The sequence below is a fragment of the Schistocerca serialis genome, chromosome 7, assembly GCF_023864345.2.
Source record: "Schistocerca serialis cubense isolate TAMUIC-IGC-003099 chromosome 7, iqSchSeri2.2, whole genome shotgun sequence".
NCBI lineage: Eukaryota > Metazoa > Arthropoda > Insecta > Orthoptera > Acrididae > Schistocerca > Schistocerca serialis.
Window position 1 is genome coordinate 9,902,114 of NC_064644.1, and position 12,169 is coordinate 9,914,282.

A 12,169-nucleotide genomic window follows, 5' to 3' on the forward strand; every position below is an offset into this window, starting at 1 on the left:
CATCAATGCATAACAAACGCGCGAAGACCGAAAACATTCGAGTGATTTGTAAACTATTAACAGAGGGCATGCAAAGCAGCGCGGTAACCTCGGTAATTTGCAGTTTTTCGGGTGACGGTTCAATCAGTCGGCATTCGAACTGTTGCGTGGTACATCTGCATTTACTCGAATCCGCGTGAAACAAATGTGTACCTTCTGAGTACCGCCTGTCATTTTGTTGTCTCCGGCGCTTTCGGTTTCTGCTCAGAGAGCTCCAGTTCTCGTGGCTAGAGGTTTGCCCATTTTACTATATACTGTTGTCTGTGTCAATACCAACGCACAAAAATAGCAGCAATTCCAGCACTGAATAAACCTGAAAAAGAGCGAGTGTCAACTGAAGAGCCCTTGTAAGGTATCCATCAATATCAATACATTATCTGACCATACGTACGCGGACATCTATCAGGGGACATCAATATGAGGTGTGTACACAAATCGTCTCTATGATGGTTTGTACTCTGCTAGGGACACTAACTCAGGGGTCTGAATGGTAGGTCCATACCACGAATGTTATTGTCCACGTACCATTGCCCTACGGATTCTGCTTTATGGCGGGGTGCGTTGTCGTGTTGATGGCGACAATTTAATGCTCTCTTAATAGCAATAAAGAGAGCACGCCATAGCCACGAAAAACATCCCCGCACTGAAATACTACCTGTTTCGTACTTCAGTGTTGGCACTATACATGATCAGAATGCTCCATTCATTCACAAGACATCCTTTGTGCTGGGAAATAGGAGCCTCTACAGACCGTTTCGAACAAGATGGGGGCCAGGTATCTACCGGAAGTTCTGAGAGTAATGTGTGAATTCTGTTTGCGTAATTGTTCTGATTTTCCCCTTTGTGCTTAGACAGTGCTCTCTTTGCAAACAACAAACACTCGTTCGACCTATACTTGAGTATTGCTCATCAGTGTGGGATCCGTACCAGGTCGGGTTGACGGAGGAGATAGAGAAGATCCAAAGAAGAGCGGCGCGTTTCGTCACTGGGTTATTTGGTAACCGTGATAGCGTTACGGAGATGTTTAATAAACTCAAGTGGCAGACTCTGCAAGAGAGGCGCTCTGCATCGCGGTGTAGCTTGCTCGCCAGGTTTCGAGAGGGTGCGTTTCTGGATGAGGTATCGAATATATTGCTTCCCCCTACTTATACTTCCCGAGGAGATCACGAATGTAAAATTAGAGAGATTAGAGCGCGCACGGAGGCTTTCAGACAGTCGTTCTTCCCGCGAACCATACGCGACTGGAACAGGAAAGGGAGGTAATGACAGTGGCACGTAAAGTGCCCTCCGCCACACACCGTTGGGTGGCTTGCGGAGTATCAATGTAGATGTAGATGTAGATGTAGATGAACAAGAATGCTTTTATGATCAACGGTGTTTCCGCAAGCATGCACAGACATGATGAAGGCTTTTAGCGATGAGAACAAGGGCGAACGATTACCTTTTCTAAGACGTATGTCGAAAGCAGGACGTTACACGTGACGCACGGACTGCCCTGTTAAGGTCGCTAGGAAGAATGTATCCTGTGTTATTCTGGGAAGCATTGCAGCGGATTTCTATAGCGCACCCAGAGGGAGACTTGGCTGTTATTTACATTGACATGTGATGTCAGTATAACACTGACAACCTTTTAGCTGCGCCTGCGAGGGAGAGCCACTAGGTAACCATCTCACTGGACGCGAAGGCACGAATGCTATGTGTCACCACGCCAGCAACGGTGCCCAGTGAACACGTGTTCTGACAGGTATTTCTCAGGTGTCAAGTATGAAAGGGATGCCACTGCCACATCCTTACGTGACCCAAACTGACACCTGCATGTGGATTCGCAGCTGACGGCTGCATCGTCACTTTGCTTCTCCTGGAAGCGTGTGAGGAGTCGGCGTCATCTGGGTAGGGTGTCGGGTGTCAGGATGTACTTTTTACTAGCGATCTTTTATTTAAACTATATTCCATCGATTTTACTGGGAATTAAAAAGCTACCCCATACATATGAAGGATATCGATTTAATTAATTTGCATGAATTTTTTATGTGTACATGGTGTTAGCGGTACAGTAGTTAAGGGGATAATGTGCGTGGGTGGGTGACATATAGCAGAACAGCAAGTTAAGTACAGTACAGTAGTTTAAGGGGAGCGTGGGTGGGGGACAAAGAATAGAGCGCCAGGAATGGTGTTCAAAAGCGTGTGAAATTCGAAAAGTGTACCAGAAAAAGGTGTAGTGTTGGGCGGCTGGATGTGAACAGCAAGTAGCGTTGCGCAGTTGGAGGTGAGCCGCCAGCAGTGGTGGATGTGGGGAGAGAAATGAAAAAAAAAATTATTAAAATACAAGATAAATTTTTTTTTTCATCTCTCTCCCCACATCCACCACTGCTGGCGGCTCACCTCCAACTGCGCAACGCTACTTGCAGTTCACATCCAGCCGCCCAACACTACAATAGCAAACAACAATGCAAACCAGCCACAGACTGCACACAGCACAGCCAGTGATTTTCATACCGAGCGCTACGTGGCGTTACCAATATAGAAACCTAAACAGCCCACTTACACCTTATGCAACTGACGTGAAATGTGAATAGACATCATCTTCTGGATACAGAAATATGCTCACCAACTGTCATTTATGTCGCACAACTTCTTCTTGGGTGACTGTAATTACCGTACATACCGTGTGGTTGTAAGTAACCTCAAGGTGTTCTGAGTGCTGCATTGTGGGTTGTATACATCCCAGGATGCTGAAACGTCGTAGGTAAGTTCATCCATAGACGCTGAAAAAATAATAGTGCCACTTCTGCCACCATGTGAAACTATGGCACTGTAAGCAGTCACAATATGGTCTGGGTGCAGGGAAATGGGAGGGACGATCAAACACGTCATAATGGTGGTTCTGGCACCTTTATTAGGATATGGTCACAAGTAACAACATGTGTTCAACACGGTCTTCCGCCTCAGCAACACGCTGCATCCGTGATACGGTTGCTTGCAGGGTATCCGGCGTAATAAGATCGATATATTGTCATATGCTATCCTTCAGGTCAGGAACGGTCTGGATACCTCCGTAATAGACACGATATTTTAGATGTCCCAATAACCAGAAGTCATATGGATGTACTTATTTATTTAACCTGACATTTTATTAGGGCCATCAGGTCCTATCTTACATCAGATCAGGGTTTCACACACATAGTACCTTTTTTACATCATAGTTATCTGAGAAATAATTTTTGTATGAAAACCAGTTTTAAAATAATTTGAGCGTCTGAAGTGGTAATGTGAGTAAATAATACTGACTGAACTAATAAAGTTGATACTGGCAGTACTTGTATTACTGCAGCTGTTGCCATTAATAGTGATAATAGTAATAAAGACAATGGCAACAATTACAAAATGATAGTGACAGGTATGAGGTAAAAAGGATTTATATGTCTACAAAGTAAATATTTCCTGATTCATCGACTTCTGGGGAATGGAAATTTAAGGAACGTCACCAGCTAAATATACTGGGAAACGAAGATCTGGTTGGAAAGAAGGATGTACAAGGATAACAAATAAAGGTGCAATGGTAACCCTTATTGTTGCTTTAATAGATATGTCATTAACTCTCTTATGAAGCTGAAGATGTTATTCAGTTCTCTAATATTATGTGGGAGATTACTCCAGAGTCGAGTACCGGCAACTGAGAAGGACTTCGAGAAAGCCGTTGAACGATGGGGTGGGACAGAAGAGCGTTAAGATCGAGCAGAGTCATGAGGGAGAGTGTACGTTGATAAGACAGTGCAGAAGGGAGTAGGCATGGAAATACTTGCACGTGCCTGCACGCAGGCGTGACAGCTGTGAATGTGATGGTGAAATATGATCAAAGAGTCGAACATTACAGGTATAACAAACACAGGCATCCATAAGCAGCTACATGCCCCGTAAGCTTCTGAGAAAGACCCTGTAGGATAACATCGTTGTAATCAATAATCTGAAGTGTAAGTGTTTGTACAAGTGTCTTTTTCAGGTCAAGAGAGAAGAGATTTTTATATTTTTGTAGGGGATAGAGAGATGCTGATGCCTTCTTGGACACTGCAGTTGTGTGTGCAGTCCAATTCAGATTTTCATCTGTTATTGCTCTTTGACTCTTTCCTGGAGAACATAAGCCGATATTTGTCCCATTTAGGATTAAAGATTCCCGATATATCAGGCTAATCAGCCTACAATTACCAACTAGTATCGCTTGGGTTTTGCATCGGTTGCTCATCAACTCTGTATCCTGAGCCCATATTGATTGAGCACACAGGTCGCTATTGAGATCCCCCATAGCTGTCTTCAGTTTTATTGGTTTTACACTTACATGCAATGGGAGGTCATAAGTGTACATTGGGTATTTGCAGTAGGACAAAACTGATGACACGCCATTGACGTACAATGAAAATAGTATAAGACGTAATACCGAACTCTGGGAGACACCTGATACTACCAGTCACCATGGTGGCTTCATAGTGCCGGATATACAGGGTGGCGCACAAAATGTGTTACCAATTTGTTTTTGAATATAAACTTTGTTGTCAAGACAATCTGAAAGCAACATATACTACATTGAAAAGCCGTCCATGGAGATTTGTTCTAACTCAGCATATGCTCAATATGTCCACCATTTCGTTTCCTAACTTCCTTCAAACGAACACTGAAGTTAGTGATTACCCTACGGCACATATCTTCCGTAATTTCACTGCAAGCTTGAAGAATAAGTCTTCTGAGCTCCATTAAATCACGTGGACGTTTCGGGAAAATTTTTTCCTTTAGGTACCCCCATAGAAAAAAGTCACATGGATTGAGGTCTCGACTATTAGGGGGGCAATTTTGTCCGTCATTGAAGCGACCTGGAAACCTAAGTGAAATGATCCGCATGTCGAAATGCTCGTGTAAAAACTCCAACACAGTGTTTGCAGTATGTGGCCTAGCTCCATATTGCATGATCCATTGCGTGTTGAAGGGCAAGGCAGTAGAAAGAAGGTGTGGAATGAAGCTATTGCGAAGCATGCTCAAATAACGCTCGCTGTTCACAGTTTCTTCAAAGAAAAAGGGCCCAATAAGTCCATGACTGGAAATTGCTGCCCACGCTTTAATCCTTGGAGCATAATGTTGTCGTTCATGAAGCACTTGTGCGTTTTCAGTGGCCCAAAAGCGTACATTTTGTTTGTTAACCACACGTCTAAATGAAAATGCCCCTCGTCTGAAAACCAAACGTTGTTGAGAGTTTCTTCCCTATCCTCCGCCCACTGAGCAAACAGTAGTCTCTGCTGCTTGTGTTCTTCAGTGAGCTTCTGTGCACAGGTCATCTTGTTTGGGTACATATGGAGGTGACATTTAAGAATGCGTTGAATGGAGCGTCTGGATATTCCCAGTTGCACTGCTGCCTTTCTACACGATTTCCCGGGACTTCACTTCAATATTCTCCGGCGATCAAACAGGCTTAGGCCGAGGTCGCTTCGCTTCCAATACTGTTCCTTCCTGTACAAATTTATCGTACAACCTGTGGATGGTCTTCTTGCAAGGGACCGATCGTGTGTTAAACCGTTGTCGAAAACGCCTCTGAGTCACAACAACGCTTTTCGTTTCATGAAAAAGTAACACATTTGCCGATCGTTGCTGTGTCGTCAGTCTTCCATTGTCAGCCATTGCTGCTTACTAGTCTCCTAGCGGCAGTATCGTGAATTACACGTCATTTTAACTCATTCGTTTTTCCAAGCTCTGCTAGTACTGCTGTAGAGATCTCAGCGGGTTATCTAATGTGCGTCGTAAATTGTGAAAGAAACAATTGGTAGCACATTTCGTGCGCCAGCCAGTAACTGAACCGTTGCACTGCACTTGGCGAGAAATTTAGGCTATTAAATTTAGCAAATAAAATGTAGAAGTCGACACTGTCAGAGCCTTTGCTGCAGACAAATACCTTAGCGTCGCCTCTTGTGCGTCCGTGACAAACTTCAGGTCATCTGCTACCTTTATTAAGGCGATGTTTAGGGAAACCTGATTCATAGTGCTCTGGTAGGTTGACTGTAGTTAGGCAGTTCGTTAGCTGGTCATGGACTATATATTCTAAGACCTTGTGCAGTGCAGGAAGAGTGCAAATAGACCGATAATCAGTGTGTGTTGTGGCAACATCCTTTTTAGGTGGTGGTTTAAATAGTCCCTGTTTCCAAGCGTCAGAGAAAACATTTTGCTTAAGGAGTGATTGAAGATACCTGCTATAGGACTAGTAGTAGGTTAATGATGAGCATCATTTGCACTGTGATGCCATCGTGACCAGCAGATAATCATCTAGTGCTCATGATGGTGTCTCCCCTCTCCGCTCCCCCCCTCCCCCGCCCCATCGGTATTGCAAGCAATATGCTTTAGATATTATTTTTCGTTGCTACAGTTATTTACCCCCATAATGTAATCAATGAGGCTCTGTTTGGTTTCAAGTTCAATTGTGGTTATAAGCAATGTGAAATACCGGTTTAGCTCTTCAGATGGGATCAGTTGCAGCTTTTACTTTGCCTGTACCAAAACCACACGGCTTTTTCCATAAGACAGTTAGTCTATTTCTGTTGTCATTTAAAAGTGTAGGCATGCCTGAGTTCTGCATTTCTCACAACTTGACTGATTCTGTTCCGTTTGTAAGCAATATGATTTTCAGGCTTGGGATGCAGTATGTATTCCCTATGTGCACTTCTTGAGATTGATGAGCTGTATCAGTTAGCCAAGGTTTACGCTTCCTTCATATTTTTCTGGTCTTTAAGAAAACATATTCGTCATTTAGTTGAGTAAGTCTGTTAATAAGTCCTTGCCGTTTTTCGTTTATGTCCGAGAAGGGAATAGAAGACGTCCCCCAAAATATTTCTAGCGCCTCAGTTAAAAGTTCACATAAAATTAACGCGTCTGAAGTCTCGGTGTGTAGTCAGTTACGGTTTCTCTCTGGGACATTCTAGCATGTACGTCGTGAAAACTGTGTCATGGGCAGACGTACCAGGTGCAGATATTTGAGATATACGAATTACTCTGTTTGGGTATTTAGGTCGGGAGACCTGGACGGCCATGCATCTTGAAATTTCATAGAGATGATGCGGTCATTACCGAAGGTATCTCGAAGCAAATGTTTCAGATGTCACGCGACGTTAAGTGTCGCTTCATCTTGCATGAAAACAGTGGTGTGGACACAGTTGCGTTCTCGCAAATCTGTAATGACGTGTTGCACAAGGAGGGCCTAGTAACGTACAGACCTCACTGTACACCTAACACGCCCGTGAGGTGTCACCTCCTCGAGGAAAAGCGGACCGACAGTGATGGAGCTCGTAAAACCACACAGTCAGCACTATACGGCAGAGTAGAGTCCCATATGCCACAGTTAATGAGTTTGGCACCTGCCCGGCGTAGAGCGTGGGCGCGGTCAGTGTGGGATCGCGAAGCGTGATGGACGCCGCCAGCGACGGCAGATAAGCCCGGCATTTAACTAACGGCCGCCGGCGCAATGCGAACGCCATCAGCCGAAATAAAGCCCGGAAGGGCGGGGGTGCCAGATTTAGTTATCTCGATAAGCGGCGGGGCGAGTTTTCTCGCGCTGCGGAATGGGAGCAATTACTGCAAGGGGCCCGGGAGCATGTTTAAGTGAATAATTACTGCGGTCCGCGGCGGCGCAGACCGCTTTTTACATCCTCTCTCGCGAGAACGTGTGTGTGTGTGTGTGTGTGTGTGTGTGTGTGTGTGTGTGTTTTGGCGAGTTGCAAGAGTACAGTTGTTTGTTTGCCAAGTGGCCGTGCACGTGTAGCGGCCAGAAATTACGTTGCCAACTCTGGACATTTATTTTCCGGGCGGACAGGGCGGGGCGCCGGCCAGGGCTACCAACTTCCGCCGCCGGCGCGACCGCAATAAAGCGCGGCCGGGTGGCAGCACTGGGTTGCGGTTGTCGCCGCCCCCGTTTCCAGCCAACCGCGTCGCAGGGGCTGCGGCCGGGGGAAACCCCCGCGACTCTCCTTTTTTTTTGTTTTGCTTCCGGGGGCCCATCGACCGCGGCGCTGAACGGTTGTCTCATCCGAGGCAAATGGAATAGCTACGGCGTTTTGCTGGAAGGAGGGTGGGGGGAAACGGAGAGGGGAGGGGAGGTGATTGGAGAGAAACAGCGGAAAGAGAGAGAGAGAGAGAGAGAGAGAGAGCAGCATGAATTCTACGTCTTCCAGATTGACAGATCCTGCAACCCAAATATACCAACGCGACACAGATATGTAAGGGCGATGAAATCTCTTTTTCCAATGAGGTAATACTCGAAACTGGGCGTTAATGAATTCATTTACAGCTCATAAACAAACTCAAGCTCGAATACTCTGTAACCACCTGTTTGGTAGGTTGTGTGCGTGCTGTTCTCTTGGAATATTCAACCCTGTTGCCTATACACATGATTGGCACACTACGAATCGAAAATTGTCAGCAGTATTTTATGCATTCTGTAACGCAAAGCCATAGCCCAAGACACTGTTTATCTCAACCACCGACCTTTCGATGACACACCGACTGTAATCACAGTTGTTACTCTCAACAGCAGACCTGAGTTTCTCTCGGCGCATACAATGTTCAGACAACTTATGGCAATGCAGATGGGTGACGATGTCTAAAGCCGCCGATCTTTCGTCAGAAGCACAACCTGCCATTTTCAAGACAAAACTGCTGCAAGTAAGCGCTGTGCAAGGGAATACAATACCTCGGATTGCCGAGAAAATTTTAAACATCATAGTCTGTGAGTGAATGAGGTAAGCGAGTCTTAGGCCCACTTCACACTGCGCCTCTCGTGACGGTCAGCGGTAATTGTGATAAGCACTCCTGGATCACAGGCGTCCGAAATCGCAGGTATGGCCAACTGATTAGTCAGTGAAATCGACTCGAGCGAGAAGGAACTTTTGTTAGTACTTCTAAGCAAGAGGAGTGGGAGGAGAATGAAGACAAAACGTTCGTTACACTTACATTCACTGCTACGAGATCGGCTGGAGAAAATATTGTTTTATATTCTTTATGTCGATCTGAGACAAGATGAGGAGAAGTTTTTTCAGTATTTTCGAATGTTAAAAACTTCATTTGATGAACTGCTACGATAATTGAAAGATGAAATCACGGGAATGGACAATAACATTTTAAATATATTTTTCGGCTGACGATGAGACGCACACTTAATTTTGTTACAAAAATTTCGAAATGCAAGTATTTTTTTGGATTTCTTCTTCATTAGCCATGTGCTGGTGAGTTCGTGGTTTCCACGCTCATCTATTTTCGCTACTCTTTTATGGTCCGAAAAATTAAGAATTAAATTTGAAAAAACAACAAACAACTTACCAATTATGTTTTTATCGTCCATTATCTTCTCACTGAAATCAGAAACTACACTACTGGCCATTAAAATTATTACACTACGAAGATGACGTGCTACAGACGCGAAATTTAACCGACAGGAAAAAGATGCTGTGATATGCAAATTACTAGCTTTTCAGAGCAGTCACACGAGGTTGGCGCCGGTGGCGACACCTACAACGTGCTGACATGAGGAAAGTTCCCAACCGATTTCTCATACACAAACAGCAGTTGAACGGCGTTGCCTGGTGAAACGTTGTTGTGATGCCTCGAGTAAGGAGGAGAAATGCGTACCATCACGTTTCCGACTTTGATAAAATCGGATTGTAGCCTATCGCGATTGCGGTTTATCGTATCGCTACATTGCTGCTCGCGTTGGTCGAGATCCAATGACTGTTAGCAGAATATGGAATCAGTGGGTTCAGGAGGGTAATACGGAACGCCGTGCTGGACCCCAACGGCCTCGTATCACTAGCAGTCGAGATGGCAGGCATCTTATCCGCATGGCTGTAACGGATCGTGCAGCCACGTCTCGATCCCTGAGTCAACATATTGGGACGTTTGCAAGACAAAAACCATCTGCGCCAACAGTTCGACGACGATTGCAGCAGCATGGACTATCAGCTCGGAGACCACGGCTGCGGTTACCCCTGACGCTGCATCACAGACAGCAGCGGCTGCGATGGTGTACTCAACGACGAACCTGGGTGCACGAATGGCAAAACGTCATTTTTTCGGATGAATCCAGGTACTGTTTACAGCATCATGATGGACGCATCCGTGTTTGGCGACATCGCGGTGAACGCACATAGGAAGCGTGTATTCGTCATCGCCATACTCGCGTATCACCTGGCGTCATGGTATGGGATGCCATTGGTTACACGTCTCGGTCACCTCTTGTTCGCATTGATGGCACTTTGAACAGTGCACGTTACATTTCAGATGTGTTAAGACCCGTGTCTCTACCCTTCATCCGATCCCGGCGAAACTCTACATTTCAGCAGGATAATGCACGACCGTATGTTGCAGGTCCTGTACGGGCCTTTCTGGATACAGAAAATGTTCGACTACTGCCCTGACCTGCACATTATCCAGATCTCTCACCAATTGAAAACGTCTGCTCAATGGTGGCCGAGCAACTGGCTGGTCACAATACGCCAGTCACTACTCTTGATGAACTGTGGTATCGTGTTGAAGCTACATGCGCAACTGTAGCTGTACACGCCATCCAAGCTCTGTTTGACTCAATGCCCAGGCGTATGAAGGCCGTTATGACGACCAGAGGTGGTTGTTCTGGGTACTGATGACTCAGGATCTATGCACCCAAATTGCGTGAAAATGTAATCATATGTCAGTTCTAAAAAAAACGGTTCAAATGGCTCTGAGCACTATGCGACTTAACTTTTGAGGTCATCAGTCGCCTAGAACCTAGAACTAATTAAACCTAACTAACCTAAGGACATCACACACATCCATGCCCGAGGCAGGATTCGAACCTGCGACCGTAGCGGTCGCTCGGCTCCAGACTGTAGCGCCTAGAACCGCACGGCGACTCCTGCCGAGTATGTCAGTTCTAGTACAATATATTTGTTCAATGGATACCCGTTTATCATCTGCATTTCTTCTTGGTGTAGCAATTGTAATGGCCAGTAGCGTAACTTCGTGATAATTTCTTGACACGCATTCGTTTTCATCACTTTTTTGCTACAGGCATCGCTTTGGACATCTCAAATAGCAGGACGACTTTCCACTGCACTTATAAAGTCTTCCCTGTTAGCCAAATCTAAGCTCATGGCTACAATGTGTACAGTATAATGTACAATGAATGTTTCGCGGCACTGTCTCAGAAATGACTGCCTGTCTTTTGGCAAATCTGCAGCGCTGTGTTTGTGATCCGCGCTTCAGTGCGAACACTAATCCAAACTAATGCATGTGTGGCGGTGGGTGCTGTGAACACAGTGGCTGTGTCCGTCACATGTGCCGAGGGTGGAGTCACTGCTGGGTCACAGTGGCCGGGTGGGCGGTGTGGTGTCCCGGTGTGGATGCTCCAGTTCAAACGAATGTATCTCTGTCGGTGACCGTCAGCAGTGTCCCAATGTGAAAGGAGCTTTATATTCGGGAAATAACGCCGTACAGACAATAGAATTCTCTTGGTTAGTTGTTGCTGTTGTGGTCTTCAGTCCTGAGACTGGTTTGATGCAGCTCTCCATGCTATTCTACCCTGTGCAAGCTTCTTCATCTCCCAGTACCTACCGCAACCTACATCCTTCTGAATCTGCTTAGTGTACTCATCTCTTGGTCTCCCTCTACGATTTTTACCCTCCACGCTGCACTCCAGTACTAAATTGGCGATCCCTTGATGCCTCAGAACATGTCCTACCAATCGATCCCTTCTTCTAGTCAAGTTGTGCCACAAACTTCTCTTCTCCCCAATCCTATTCAACACCTCCTCATTAGTTATGTGATCTACCCATCTAATCTTCAGCATTCTTCTGCAGCACTCTCCTGGTTAGAAGCATCAGTAAAATAGTTTTGAGATTTTATTATAAATGGCTGTGTGTGCACTTGCTGTCAGCCCATATACACTGATCAGCCAGAATATTATGACCACCGACCTACTATCGATATAAATACGTCCAGTCGAGAGCAGCGTCACCTGGAGATGAATGACTGCTAGACAGACGCAAGTATGGTACATGTAGTATAAGTGAGAGTGCTGCCGTGTGTAGAATGGGGAAGGTGCGCGATATATCTGAGGGCAGATTGTGATGCC